This window comes from Leopardus geoffroyi, chromosome B4 (genome assembly GCF_018350155.1).
Source record: "Leopardus geoffroyi isolate Oge1 chromosome B4, O.geoffroyi_Oge1_pat1.0, whole genome shotgun sequence".
In the NCBI taxonomy this organism is placed as follows: Eukaryota; Metazoa; Chordata; class Mammalia; order Carnivora; family Felidae; genus Leopardus; species Leopardus geoffroyi.
In genome coordinates this window covers 10,727,877-10,743,049 of record NC_059341.1, presented here as the reverse complement: position 1 = coordinate 10,743,049, position 15,173 = coordinate 10,727,877, and the positions used below count along the sequence as shown (strand labels likewise).

General features: G+C 50.4%; 1 long non-coding RNA gene across 2 annotated transcripts; it reads right to left on the bottom strand.

Moving 5' to 3' along the window:
* Positions 1–1,224: 1,224 nt before the first annotated feature.
* LOC123590899 lies at positions 1,225–3,209 on the bottom strand. 2 transcript variants are annotated; one of them, XR_006709025.1, is made up of 2 exons: positions 3,090–3,209; positions 1,225–1,888 (listed from the first exon to the last, which is right to left on the bottom strand). It is a non-coding gene; the product is annotated as an uncharacterized LOC123590899 (long non-coding RNA). The 2 variants fall into 2 exon arrangements; XR_006709026.1 differs by lacking the exon at positions 3,090–3,209 and adding an exon at positions 2,276–2,862.
* Between the last annotated feature and the right edge of the window lie 11,964 nt (positions 3,210–15,173).

Below are 15,173 nucleotides of genomic sequence, written 5' to 3'. Positions count from 1 at the left end.
GGGTTTTCTCTGCTCAGACGGTGTGGACTTCTTGGGGTGAGGAGGGGAAGGGGGCCCCATGAAGATGAACGGGTTTCTTGTGAATTAGACAGGGTCGGAGTATTCATGGTTCAGGAAAGGTTGCGGGTGGGGGGATGGGACCATCCGTACACACTGACTGGTCATACGGGGCTGGACCCGCCCAGGTAGCCTGTCCTGGGAGCTGCCTTGGAACGTGGAGACTCTGGGGGCGTCTGGGTGGTTCAGTCAGTTAAGTATCAGACTCTGTGTCAGGCTCGTGCTCTGTCTCTCTCTCTCTCTCAAAAATAAAGTAAACATTTAAAAAAAATTTTTTGAAAGTGGAGACTGCACGTCTCAATGTCTGCGACCATTTCTCAAAACAAACATTATTACAACGCAGCATCTGATGCTTCCCATAAAACTTACTATTATTTAAGCTAGGGGCGGGGCCGAGGAGTACAGCGATGGGCCCTGCCCCTCCCCCACACTGACACCCACCCCCTGCTCTCACCTGCATTCGTGCCCACCGTGCGTGCAGAGCCACGTGCCTCCTGGTGCTGCCAGGTGGAGGCGGTCCTGCTGTTACAGGAGCGTCTGCGGCCGGGGATCAGGTGAGGGATCCCTAACTCCCCGGCAGACTCGGGTGTGGGTTTGGCAGCCAATGGCTGTGCCTCTTGCCATATTCCTTCTCCTGCTCCAAGATTACAGAAAAGCACTTGGCTCTGGGCACCCTGATTTCTTGCTCCGTTTGACAAAGTTTTCCCTGCGCCCATGCCCACGTCATACCACGTGAGTGTAAGTTGAGGGGACGTGTGATCATGCCCCGAGATGGGAAACCTGGTGCCCGGAGAGGCTGGGACCGACCCGAGGCCACATAGTCCATTGGGAACCCTTCTTGGACAGTGTGAAGCCCAAATCAGGACAGGGAGGCTGTGCTTTGCTACAGGACACCAAATTTCAGAGGATACAGACGTTTGAAATAATGCTTTTAAAAGGCTGTACGAGGGGTGTCTGGGTGGCTCGGTTGGTTAAGCGTCTGACTCTTGATTTCAGCTCAGGTCACGATCTTGGTTATGGGATCGGGCCCCGCATCGGGCTCTGCACTGACAGCAGGAGCCTGTTTAGGATTCTCTTTCTCTCTCCCTGTCTGCTCCTCTCCCACTCTGTTTTGCTCTCCCAAAATAAATAAAATAAAACTTAGAAATAAATAAATAAAAGACTGTACAGGTTGTAAGCCGTTAATTCCCGAGGAAATGCTTTACCATGCGACATCCCTCCCCAAGGCAGCTCTCTGGCTGGGGTGGCAAGGTGACCCTCTGGCTGTGTCAGCTACCACCGATGTCATGGTGCACGGAGGGGGCTTTGCCTGCGTGGGGGCCGCTCTCCTCCCACTTTTCACTTTGCAAAGGACACTTTTCATATTCCTAGCCCCAAATGCCAAAATTGCTGGTTACTGCGTTGGGAAAAGTTTCTTTTGCAGGGAAAGATAGACTGCTGTGCACCTGTCGAAGGAATAGGCAGAGAAATCAGAGGATGTGGGGCCTTTGCAAGGTCTTGCTGAGGTGACAGCCAGGGAAGTCACCTTTGTGACCTGAGCGTGAGTAGACAGATTAGTTTTGAGGGTGGAGGCTTCTAAACAGAAATGAAAGGATTTCTTTTTCTCAGATGTCAGTTGAGTTGAAAGCAGGCCTCTGTTTCTTTGGCTCTGGGTGAGGCCAAGAGGAAGTTGTCTCCGGGACTAAAGGCTTGCAGAGGTGTTGTGTGGGTGATGCTGGGCCACCGTTTCGGAACGACGAGGCAGCCCCATAGCCTGGGATCCTGTTGTTTCCTTTGCTGCCCGCAGCCTGCTTGGCGGACGCTGGTTTCAAATTCCGTGGACTTGCATTTTCTGAAGAATAAGTAAAAGTTAGGTCACAACTCTCTTTCTCTCCCCAAAGCCTAATGAAATCAGAGAACGTGGTCATGCCAACAAAACAAAACAAAACAAAACAAGCCACAAACCCTGTTGGCAATCAAACACAGAAGAGAATACAATTCCACATTGTAAACTCTGAACAGTGGACACTGGGGAAGGAAGCATGATACCTGAAGTAGCTCTTAACTTTACCTTCACCTCCCCGCCGCCCTGCCTTCTCCCCCGGAACCCCAAAACAGGATATAAAAGGGAAGGCTGATCAGTAAAATCCCTAGAGCTCTCAGGAACGCGCTCTAGTAAATGAAGGAGTCTAAACAACACTGATAGGGACATCTCATGAAGGTAAAAGCTCTTACTCACCCCCTTCCCCACCTCCGGGCTCTCGGGATGTTAGTCCTTTTCCAGAGCTCCACAAGATTGGAAAGAATGACCAAAAGAGCCTGGGGGATCCATACAGTAGTTAGAAACACTATGAATGAAGTGGGATGAAACCTGGAGCAGGACATTTCACATAATCTCAGAAGAGAAGGCAGCTTTGCGAACAAAGTCTGTGCAGAAGCCCCAGAAACTCGCCTGTGTCGTCCCTGCCAAGCCACCAGGCACTGAAATGTGGCTGTGGCTGCAAACCACGCCCCCCCCCACCTACATGCCAAATTGCACCTCAGAAGAGGGGACATAAAAGCGGTCAGAGAAGGAGTGACAAATGGCATGGAGCATTCCACCTCACTCTACGTGAGAGAAACAGAAGGCTGGAACAGCAACCACGCAAAAATAAGAAAGGAAACAAAGGAACACAGAAACACACATACCAATGACGGATGAGGAAACCTGGCCGGAAAAAAAACCAATCAAAGGAACAGAAGTAAATGCAGACCCCCTACGTGCTTCATGCTGGGATAGACGCGGGTGGTCTCCCCCCCCCCTCACTGGCCCTGTGGGCTGCCATCACTGCCTGGCTGCCCCTTTGCCCAGGATGGTATGCAGCCTGCCCCACGGACAGGACAACTACAAGCCCGTGACCGCCGACTGACAAAAGGCTGGCCGCCTCGCCTGAAGGTGGGACTGCCCCTGTGATGTGGCTCAGGCTCCACAGCGCTAACGTGTGGGGCCCACAACTCTACCAACAGCTTTGTTGGGCAGTGCTAGAGGAGCGTATGAAAGACGCTGTTCATACCTGGGAGTCATGGGTCATCCGTGTTTGGATGAACACACAAAGTCTTATTCTTTCCTGCTTACTTCTCCACCCGAGGAGAAGTATTTCTAAGCCCTTGATGTGGCTGCGAAGAGAGGCATTTCTGCCTAGGAACTGAGTCTCATTAAGCCTTCCTGGGCCTGCCATCTGAGCCCAGCATCAGCAGGCTGTGGGTGGTGAGCAGGTGTGACTGGTTCTCTGGACAACGACAGTAATGAGGTCACCAGGGAGCCATCCTTCCTGTGTGTGTGTGTGTGTGTGTGTGTGTGTGTGTGTGTGTGTTTAATTTTTTTTTTTTTCAACGTTTATTTATTTTTGGGACAGAGAGAGACAGAGCATGAATGGGGGAGGGGCAGAGAGAGAGGGAGACACAGAATCGGAAACAGGCTCCAGGCTCTGAGCCATCAGCCCAGAGCCTGACGCGGGGCTCGAACTCACTGACCGCGAGATCGTGACTTGGCTGAAGTTGGATGCTTAACCGACTGCGCCACCCAGGCGCCCCTAATTTTTTTTTTTTTACATTTATTTTTGAGAGACAGAGAGAGACAGTGTGAGCAGCGGAGGGGCAGAGAGAGAGGGAGACACAGAATCCAAAGCAGGCTCCAGGCTCTGAGCTGTCAGCACAGAGCCCAACGCGGGGCTCGAACCCACGAACTGTGAGATCATGACCTGAGCTGAAGTCGGATGCTTAACCGACTGAGCCACCCAGGCGCTCCCCTTCCTGTGTGTTTAAATGGCACAAGCCCAGAATACCTGCATTTCTCCTGGGGTGACGAGCAGGGGACACTCCTGGGGCCGGTTTGACTCTTGGCAACGCCATTTTCTGTTTCCAGATACTTCCCTCAGACCTGTGTGTGAAGCCCCTTTGTAGGGAAGGTCTTGTCTTCTGGGACTCAGAGTTCCCATCCCCCATCAAAGAGCTCTATTGAGGCCACGTCAGACACAGCCAGCAGCAGTTGGGTCACCCTTGTTCCCTGGCTAAGGGAATCATCAAAGGTGATTAAAGAGAAAGGTCTGCAACAGTGTGCAGTGGTTTCTCTTGAACAACTGGTCTACCCCACAGTACCTGGCCTGCTCTTGTGTGTGGCTCACATTGGTGACACCTCCTCAATGAAATTTAAGGGCTTCTCTGCTGTGTTCCTCCCTAAGCCTCACACTTGCCTGTACCTCCCTTTCCTCCTGGCATCCGAAATTCCAGTTAGACCATATTCCTTTTTGTATTAGTCTTCCCTGGAGAAACAGTTCAACAGGAGATAGATCATAGATAGATAGATAGACACAAGGAGATTTGTTTAAGGGATTGGTTCATGCAATTATGGAAGCTAAGAAGCTTCACAAGCTGTTGTCTGTGAGCTGGAGGCCCAGGAAAGTGGGTGATGTATTTCTAGAACAATCCCAAAGGCCTGAGAGCCAGGAGGGCCAATGGTGAATGTCTTAGTTCAAGTCAAGAGGCCCAAGAACCAGAACTGGGGTTGAGGCTGTATGTCGCAGTCCAAGGCTAAGGAAGTGAGAACCAAGGCTAAGGAGTGTCGATGTCCAGGGGTAGAAGAAGCTGGACATCCTCGCTCAAGCAAGCATTGAGCAAATTCACCTTTCCTCTGCCTTTTTGTCCCACTCAGGCCCTCAGCAGAGTGGATGATACCCACCTACACTGGGGAGGCTGGTCTTGCTTTACTCGGTCTATTGATTCCAATGCTAATCTCTTCCAGAAACACCCTCCCAGAGGACCCAAAAATAAGGTTTTACCAGCTACCTGGGCATCCCGTGGCCCAGTCAAGTTGACGCATACAATTAACCACCACACTTTTCCTTCAGGTTTTGTCAAGAAAACCTTTGCTGCTCAGGGAGGCGCATCTGCCAAAGATCAGCCACTTGTGTCTCAAAGAACGGCCATGGGAGTTTCCTCAGAGCTTTAGTTTCAGGAGAACACAAGACAGGGCTGGGGCAGCCAGGAGAAGGAAGGGAGCTACAGATACTTGAGTGGTCAGGCTGAGGAAGCTAAAGATTTATTTTACCTTCTAGCGGTTTGACTCTGGGCAGGTCCAGCTTTGGGCCAGATGAGAGAAAGAGGGTCACCAGGAGGAGGGACCCATGAGGACCCTACCTCACTGCTCCCACACCAAACCTAAACCTTGCTTTGCAAATAAGATCAATGCAGTGGTGCCTGGGTGGCTCAGTCTGTTAAGCGTCTGACTCTTGATTTTGGCTCAGTTCATGGTCTCACGGATCGTGGGTTTGAGCCCCACGTGGAGCTCTGCACTGGTGGCATGGAGCCTGCTTGGGATTCTCTATCCTTCTCTCTCTGCCCCTCCCCTGCTTGGACTCTCTCTCTCTCTAAGTAAATAAATAAAACATTTATTTTAAAAAAAGATTGATGTGGGGCACCCTGGTGGCTCAGTCGGTTACGTGTCCGACTTTGGCTCAGGTCGTGATCTTACAGTCCCTGAGTTTGAGCCCCCCATCGGGCTCTGTGCTGACAGCTTGGAGCCTGGAGTCTGCTTTGGATTCTGTGTCTCCCTCTGTCTCTTGCACTCTGTCTCTCTCTCTCTCTCAAAAACAAAGAAACATTAAAAATAATAATAATAAAATAAAAATCAAAAAATCGATGCAACAGTCAGCCGTGGTGAGTTCCAGGGGCCTGTCTGGAAGCCAACCCCACCTCTCCAACCCGTCCAGTTACCAGGGGAGGAAGAACAGGAACATGGCTTCCATTTCCTGCCCCACGGACCCTGCCTAACCTCTGAAGACCAGTCCTATGAGCTGGGTTTGTTATCGCGTTTGGCTCCTGGATTGTATTTTTAAGACGTTTGAAGTCCTTTGATGAGCTGGTGTTTATACTTCATGTTCTTTCATGCCAAGTGAGTACTTATTATTATCTAGAATTACAAAAGCATTTGGTGTTTTCCAAGCGTAGGCAGCTAGCTTCAGAATCCAAGAATGTCTTGCTTTACACCATGGAGGGGTCTGAAAAAGTTTTGTACCTCAATCGGATTTCTAACAATTTAGTAGTGTTTTCAATTCACTAGAGAAGCGACCAAAGGGAAACTTGAAGGCATTTTTTGTTGCTGGGAAAATGAAAGAATCACATTCTGTAATGAGTGTAATTGGCTGTATACTAGACAATGGAAGTACCGTAAATTGAGGTTTGGGTTGGTGTTTTCCACAGTCGGGCCACTAACATAAACGCTTCTTGCCTTGTGCTCTCTGTGTAGTTCTGGCTTTTTCCTTTTTCCTCGGCCACTTTTATTTTATTCGGACTATGACTCACATAATGAATCAAGTGCATTAGAAGCCAGACCAAGACACCCAGGGCCAGTCCCAAGAACCCCGGGCTGGCAGTGCCCCCAACTCTGGGGGAAGCCGTCCATTTCCTCAACCGGTCCAACTGGCAAAAGGTAATTACGGTCTGAGATGCTTGTTAAAGCCACTGGCTCAGCGAGAACAGGTTGAACTGCCCCTTTGTTTCCAGCCCACAAGAAATGACACAACAACCGTCCCCAGCCCCAGCCCACAGCGCTGTGGAAATTACTTCCCTACGCAGCTTTAAAACTTGGCCTTGAAAACCAGCGCCCGCTGTCCGGAGGCAGGTGCACAGAGTGGGGTCTTCACCCGTGGCTCCTGGTTCTTCCCAAGCCTAGAGTTCTCGGGATTCTAGATCCCATCAGGCCCCGAGGGCAGCAGGAGCCAGAGTCCTGAACGACTTGATGGGGAAGAAGAGGTGACTCACAGGATTAGTTATGATGTTAAGGTGTGGGACAGTGGCTCCTTTAAATGACATGGAGTCATCTCTTCTCCCCTCCGAGAAGGAGTAGCCATAGCCCTGGTTTAACAGGGGCCTCGGGTGCCAGAAAGAACAAAGGACACTTGGCCTGCCAATCTGGTTTGGAGGCTGCTTGTGCAAGGAGCCGGGCAGGCCGCCCCCGCACCTCTCCGCCCAGCCCTCCCGAAGCCAGGCGGTCCGTGGTGGCCTGCGCTCGGGGGTGAGGCTGGTGGCCAGCAAGGGTGTGCTTATCTTCATGATCAAGTAGGCCTGGAATCTCAGAGGTGGATTCTTTTTCTCGTGGTTCCAGTCGTGTGTGTGTGTGTGTGCGCACGCACAAGAACAAGAAGGGGGAGGCGTCTGCAGGGGACAGAACAGGTCTCCCAACCCAGGCCTTCTCCAGAATCTTCCAGAACTGAAACTCTGCACCCTTTAAGTAATAATCCACCGTTCCCGTCCCCCAGCCCTCTCAGTTTCACTCCTGTCCAGCAGGGCAGTGCGAGAGGCCGAGGTCGCTGTTATCCCACCAGCAAAGAAAGCAGCTTAGACCAGACCCTGAAGCAGATTCGTGCAGGCCTCTGTGACAGGAGGCAGAGATTCTAGAAGGAACAGCACATAAAAGCCATTCTGTTTCACTTGGCTGAGTGTTCCTGGGCAGAGAAGAAGCGGAGATGTGCACCTGGGAGCAGTGGAGATGGGATGAGGGCAGAGCTAATCTCGCAGTTTTGTGCCTTCTTAGGACGTACAGATGTATTTGCTCAGTGCCCTCCCTGGGAAGCAGGCTGGGTGTGGTGTCTCAAATGCCTGGATTGGGTATGCAGTGGGGCATGGGGCCCAGGCAGCCTTTTTGGGAGAAGCTAAAGCAAAAGCCAAGGCCAGGCCAGCCACAGAACAAGGGATGGCCATCACCACGCGCCCTATCTCTGACTGATCATGGCCCCCAGGGGGCTGGGTTAAGAAGAATTCTGAGTCTCCATGTTCACGAACTTTCAGGTTTCACTGAGGCTGTCAGGAGGCCCAAGAGGTTCATGCACAGCGGGCTGCTGAGCTCATGAGGAGGCTGTGTTCATCTTTCCTCACCCCTGCCACACATGTGATCCCAGTCACCCGAGCTCTGATTCCAGGGTGCTCGGGACCCCTTTCTCTATGAACACAGCCACGTCCGGGCTGCGAGGCAGGGAGGGGCAGAACTTGGAAAGCTGAGCCAGCAGCCAGATGGGGGGCCCTCTCTGGTGAATCTCTGGCAGGTTGGGGCAGTTGATTTGATCATTGCCTGGGGACAGGAGCTTAGAGAATGCTGTGTTCATTCCCTTCCAGAGAGAGCCAGGCCTGAAGTCCAGAATGGGGGGAGAGGGGGGCTCCTCTGGACACGTGACCAGGTATGGCTGCTGGCCACCTTGCACAGAACCCTGGAGATTTTGTTTGGGATTAAACAAACTGACGCCTTTACAGCACTTAGGGCAGTGCTGGTACATATTAGGTACTCAATGAATGTTACATCACTTTCGCTTTCTCTTTTCAAAAAAAAATGTGATCGGGGTGCCTGGGTGGTGCAGTCGGTTGGGCATCCGACTTCAGCCAGGTCACGATCTCGCGGTCCGGGAGTTCGAGCCCCGCGTCGGGCTCTGGGCTGATGGCTCAGAGCCTAGAGCCTGCTTCCGATTCTGTGTCTCCCTCTCTCTCTGCCCCTCCCCTGTTCATGCTCTGTCTCTCTCTGTCCCAAAAATAAATAAACGTTGAAAAAAAAATTTTTTTTAAAAATGTGATCAAATATATATAACATGAAACTTACCCTATTAACCATTTTTAACAATATAGTTCAGCAGCCTTAAGTACATTCACACTAATGTACAACCATCACCACCATCCTTCTCCGGAAGCTTCTTGAACTGAAACTCTGTACTCATTAAGGAATAACTCCCCATTCCCCATCCCCCAGGTCCTGGCAGTCTTCATTCTACTTTCTGTTCTCCATGCTTTTGGCTATGCTAGATACTTCATGTAAGTGGGATCATACAGCATTTGACCTTTTGTGACTGGCATATTTCACCTCATACGACATACTCAAGGCTCATCCATGTTGTAGCACGTGTCAGAATTTCCTTCCTTTTTTAAACACTATTTTATAATGTTTATTCATTTTTGAGAGACAGAGCATGAGTGGAGGAGGGGCAGAGGGAGAGGGAGACACAGAACCTGAAGCAGGTTCCAGGCTCCGAGCTGTCAGCACCAAGCCCATCTCGGGGCTTGAAGTCACCGATTGTGAGGTTATGACCTGAGCCGAAGTGTATTGCTTACCCGAGTGAGCCACCCGGGTGTCCCTGGAATTTCCTTCCTCTTCAAGGCTGTGTAATATTCCCTCGTGCGTGTATATCGTACTTTGTTTATCTGTTCATCCATCGACGGACACTTGGGTTGTTTCCACCTCTTGGCTGTTGTGGACAGCATTGCAGTGAATGTGGGGGCACAAACAACTATCTGTTTTAATCCCTGCTTTCAATGTTTTATGTCTATACCCAGAAGTGGGTCCTTTCTCTTTTGAAACACCTGTAGCAAATCTGTCTTTCAAGAACATTAATAGACATAATGGAAGGGGGCAGTCTGCCAGCTGTTGTCTGTAACACTCACTTTGCCCATCTCAAGGCCCACAGATGAGGCCATCAGCCCACCTGGCTCCTGTTCCTGCGGGGGCAGGGGGGAGGTCCTCACTCTCCCCCAAAGTGACTTTTAATTTCCCTAGGCCCCTGGGACATTTATGGATCAGCCTACCCCCCTCACCTTACAAGGCTTCCCTGTGGCACGGGCTGTAGTGACCATCTTCTAACCTGTGTCTATGCCATCTGTCCCAATTCCTGCAAATCCATCTTTCTCATTGGCCCCAGACTCATCTAGATGTGATACAGATGTGACCCTGTCACTTCCCACTGCCTTTGGGCTACAAGCCGAGCTCTGGAGCGGGGCCTGGCCATGCCTCCCCACCTCTTACAATTTACACTATTGTTACTCATAGTTTCACTCTTTCTCTGGCTTCTCTGCTGTCCCCTCTGAATGCCGTCCACCTGCCGCCCCCAAACCCATGCCTCTAATGTTTACCTGATCTGATTTATCCTGTAAGACTCAGCTCAGGGATCTGTTCCTCCAGAAAACCTTTGTTGTGTGGCCTGGCAAAGTAGGACTCAGAAATGTCTGATGAATAAGCAGGAGAAGGGCATGGCCAGTGGTCTCTCTCCAGGTGAAATGAACACACCATTTTCATACTGTTTCAGAGGCGCTCGTGCCCATGAAGGTCCGGGCTCAGGTGAGCCCCACCGGGCATCCGTCCCCTCCTCAGTTGGACAGTTATGTAGTGTTGGAGAGGGTTAACAGAAACACCGAGGCTTCTTTTTTTTTTTTTTTTTTTTTTTAATTTTTATTTTATTTGAGAGAAGGAGAGAGGGAGAGAATCTTCAGCAGCCTCCACGCTCAGTGTGGAGCCCATGGTGGGGCTCGATCCCACAACCCTGGGAATATGACCTGAGCCAAAATCAAGAGTCAGACGCTCAACCGACTGAGCCACCTAGGCACCTTCTTCCTTTTGAAGAAGCCACTCAAGAGCACCGCATGATTAGAAGTTGGATTGGAATATGGGGGGGGGGGGGGGGGGGGCGTGGCTCTTTAAGGATTTGTTGTACAAGTCTACACGCCATGTCTGTATGTGTGGACCTCGCTCCATAGGAGTCTTGGGGCTGTCTCAGGAGCAATGAATGGCACCACGTCCCTGATGAGTGCCCGGGGTCCCCTGGCGTGGGGGCCAGAGCAGCGCCATGCCTCGCTCTGTCCTGGCCGTGCGTGCTCCATCTAGGTTGTGACTTACATACTCTAACACCTCCACTCCTCGCTGCCCTCAATCTGGTAGGTTAGACTTCCCCTGTGGGCTGCTCGCCCGACATGTAAGTGCATTCTTCCTCGTCCTCTGCAGTATTGCAGGCTTAAATACTACCCTACACAAGGAATGTAATTGCTAGGGTGAGACAGCGCAGAGCTAAACAGGTTGTTGATTAAAAGCGGTGACTTCACTACTTTCTCGGAGATGCCAGCTCAGGGATTAGCACCGCGTGTATATCGGACCCCACTTCTGGGGGCGGTTTTCATCCCCTCGGAAGAGATGCTTCAAATGCAGCTGCCTCGGTTCTAAGACAAGATCAGTTTGGCATCTGGAGGTCCGTTCTGTCAAAGCCACCACGACATGGATTGAACCATTTAACCTCGGGGTCGTGGGCAGCCTGCGTCTGACGGATCATTTTTCTGTCCTCAGAATGTTAAAGGAAAATAGTCTCCCGCAGACTGTGCGAGGAGCACAGAGCTGCCCTTCCTTTTATCCCTGCCCGCCGAGGCCGGAGAGAGGCGGCCAGAGCTCTCTGGACATGGGCTTCTGTGCACGGGCCAGCCTGCTGTGGTCCCGTCTCGTTGAAAGTCCCTTCCCAACTGGTATTCCGTTCCCAACATGCGTCCTGCCTTCACCTGGAATATGGCAGGGCAAACACATACACAGCCACGTTTCTTCCCTCCGTTCTTTATTCTCCCTGGTCTCTGCCCTAGAGGGAAGGCCACGGGCTGGCAGGGACGGCTGGCGGGGAAATAGATCATCACGGGGCAGAAGGGCAGGTGAAAGCAGGGAAGCCGAGGGCACTGGGAGAGCCAGGTGAAGGCCCTTGGCCCACAGGAGGGGAGTTAGGGCATTTCAGAGGAGGAGAATTCGGGGCATGGGAGGCACAGTAGGGAACATTTTTAAACTCCGGGTGTTTCCTTCCATGTAGAGGGAGCTTGGCCAGCATCACACTTCTGGTCTCCTTCTGCCATCTCTGTTCCTAGAGGAGGAGGCATGACTTACATTTGGAAAGAGAGACTGGCTTGGCAGAGTCCAGATGTCCTGTTCTGGTCGCAGAGAGCCAGCCTGCCTTCAGACAGCACAGTAAGTATTCCTGGGCAGGACCCCCCACGTGGGAGGTCCGCGATGACACAGCACAGCCTGTGAACCCTGGGTTGGTGTTAGGAAGACATTTGTTTGCAGATATCATAAGCCACATTCTCCAAAACCAATTTTGCCAGTCATAAATGTGGTATTCTACTCTCCATCTGCCTGGCTTCTTTGTCTGATTTCTCAAGGGCTCAGAACTTGGACAGAAAGGAAGGGTGCTATTTTGGGGCCATGTTGAACTCCAACAGTGACAGTCAGCTCAGCCCCAAGCCCCGATAATTAAAAGGAAGAAAGAGATTGGGAGTGTGCTCTGTATCCAAGGTGGCAGTCCCTGAAGTGTGTGGGGTGAAGTGCTCGGGCACAGGCAAGAGAAAATACAGAAACTCAGGGTGGGAAGAAGACTGAAAAATACCGATGTTGCTGGAACATTGTGACTGAGGAAGGAGTGATGGAGACAAGGCTCGAGAAATCACCAGATCAGATGAGGCAGGCTTTGTAGGCTAAGGAACAGAGTTTGAATTTTATTCTAAGTGCAGTTGGAAGTCAGTGAAGAATTTAAGCAGGGCACTGAAATGGTCTTCCTTATCCTTCACAACGTCATTCTTTTTAACTCTGTAAAGAATGGTGTGGGGGCCGGACAATGAAAATAGAAGAATTGGGGACGAAACCTCAATTCTGTCTGGATGAATGGTGGATGTGGGTGCCATTCACAGAGTTGGTGAAGGCTGGCAGGATGAGGGGAAGATAATTACATTTCAGGTGCTCCCAGGCTTCTCGGGGGCAACGTAAGCTGTTAGATGTGGGCACTGGTGCTCAGAGGGTCTGGTGGAACCCCAACATGTAGAGGTGCAAAGGGGACGAGTGAACAAATCCCTGGCTCGTCCATAGAATCCTGCCTGGACAGTCACAGACTGGAGAGCACCGAGCAAAACACCTTTTTTTTTTATTATTCAGCAGGGTTTGGGGCTGAATGATACAGACAACCTCCTTTGGAAAATTCTATGTAGAAAGCCTTGCATCATAAAGAATTATTGCAAGATTTTGTTTGGGGGAGATTTTCCTAACTTCCAGGATATTTGTTCTCCTTTATACAATAGCTGGTTGTCAATCATTTTCCTCTTGAGGGCAAAGAATGCGGAAGACTTTTTATTCATTACAATTGAGGTCTTTTGAAAAGGACCCCTTAATTGATGTTTACATGGGGCACACAGCTTTTTCAAAGACACCCATCCCTTCCTAAGACGCGCAGCTGTGTTTTAGAGCCTGATTTTTCACTGAGCCTAAGGACCCCACAGGGATCCACTATTCATCTCAACCTCTACCTCTCCACATTTTTCATAATGGAACCACTTCCCTGCAATCCTCCTGCCGGCTGGATCCCATTCATCCCCATGAAAGGGGCTGCTGGTATTTAAAGTTCATTGCAGGAAGGTTTCATAATAAGAACTGGGGAAAATAACATAATCTCATTTTAAAACATTTCCTTCCTCTGTTCTGCTGATAGAATCAAACAATTCAGAGTTCCATCTGTCCTGTAACGGGTCCAGATTGCATGATGTGGTTTTGAAGTGATTTGTTTCCTTTGTTTCGGGGCACCTCTGGTGAGATCCCCTCCGCTCCTTGATGTATTCAGACCATGCCATTCGATCCTTGCATTTGCAATTCCAGAAGCAAAATAATGAGCCAGCATTGTAGGAAAATGTCACTCTGCCCCAACAATCAGTACCTAGGGCTGGGGAGGGAAGTCCAAACGTCTAAAAGCAGAGTCCATTTTCACTTAAAGGAACACTTTTCAAAGTTAACATAAAAACACCCAGGTTTAAAATAGAACAGCCACAGGCTAAGCGCGAATCTGTATGTGATGTGCTGACATGCTCCACGATAGATTGGTTAGTCTCTCTCCCCTCCTCTGAACAGCACACTTTGCACCGAGAAGTCCCTGATAGGATCTCCCTCCTAGATGAAGGTGGGAAGGGATGGGATCCTACGGCTCTGCTGGATCCTTTCCAGAGTTCCTGTTTGCCCATCCCCTTTCCTCAAGGGCCGGCCTTTTTTTCTGTAAAGTGCTATGTCTTACCTGTTCAGGCTGCTATAACAAAATACCACGAACTATGTGGCTGTACACAACAGACATTTATTTCTTACCGGTGACTGGGAAGTTCAAGATCAAGGTATGGCAGATTCAGTGTTTGGTGGGGACTCCATTCCCAGACAGTGCCTCCTAGATATAACCTCACTAGGCAGAAGGATGGGAGGGAGCTCCGTGGGGCCTCTTTTATAAGGACACAAACCCCATTCATGAAGGCTCTACCCTCATGACCTCATCACCTCCCAGAGACCCCACATCCTCATACCATCTCATTGAGCATTTGCTCTCAACATAGGAATTCTGGGCGAACACTAGACCATTACAGGCTGGATGGTAAATACGTTAGTCCCTGTGGAGCACACCATCTCGTTTACGACTGTTCCACTCCATCACGTGCCATGGAAGCAGCCACAGGCAACATGCAAATCTCTGAGGGGTGGCTGTGATCCCCAGAACACCTATTTCTGGACATTGAAATTTGAATTTCAACTAATTTTCACACGTCATGAAACAGTAGACTTCTTTTGATCTTTTAAAAAAACATTTAAGGGGCGCCTGGGTGGCCCAGTCGGTTAAGCATCCAACTTTGGCTCAGGTCATGATCTCACAGTCTGTGGGTTCGAGCCCCGCATTGGGCTCTGTGCTGACAGCTCAGAGCCTGGAGCCTGCTTCGGATTCTGTGTCTCCCTCTCTCTCTCTGCCCCTCCCCTGCTCATGCTCTGTCTCTCTCTGTTGCAAAAATAAATAAAAACATTTAAAAAACATTTAAAAATGTAAAAAGGGGCGCCTGGGTGGCTCAGTTGGTTAAGCGTCCGACTTCGGCTCAGGTCATGATCTCGCAGTTCGTGAGTTCAAGCCCTGCGTCAGGCTCTGTGCTGACAGCTCAGAGCCTGGAGCCTGTTTCATATTCTGTGTCTCCCTCTCTCTCTCTGACCCACCCCTGTTCATGCTCTGTCTCTCTCTGTCTCAAAAATCAATAAACGTTAAAAAAAATTTTTTTTAATTAAAAAAAATGTAAAAACAAAAAGTACAATGGCCCATGTGCGGTACGAAAACAGGTGTTGTACAAACACAGGCGGTAGGCAGGACAGAGCTGGCCCACGGGCTGGAGGTTGCCAACCCTGTTCTGGTTTGTGGCTTCCTTACTAATCTTCCTCCTGGCCACAAGGGGCACATGACTTCCTCCTTCCACCCTGATGAAAATCCCATGTTCACAGATGCAGGGATTAGAGTAGGAGGAAAGGGGGAAGGATCATTCTT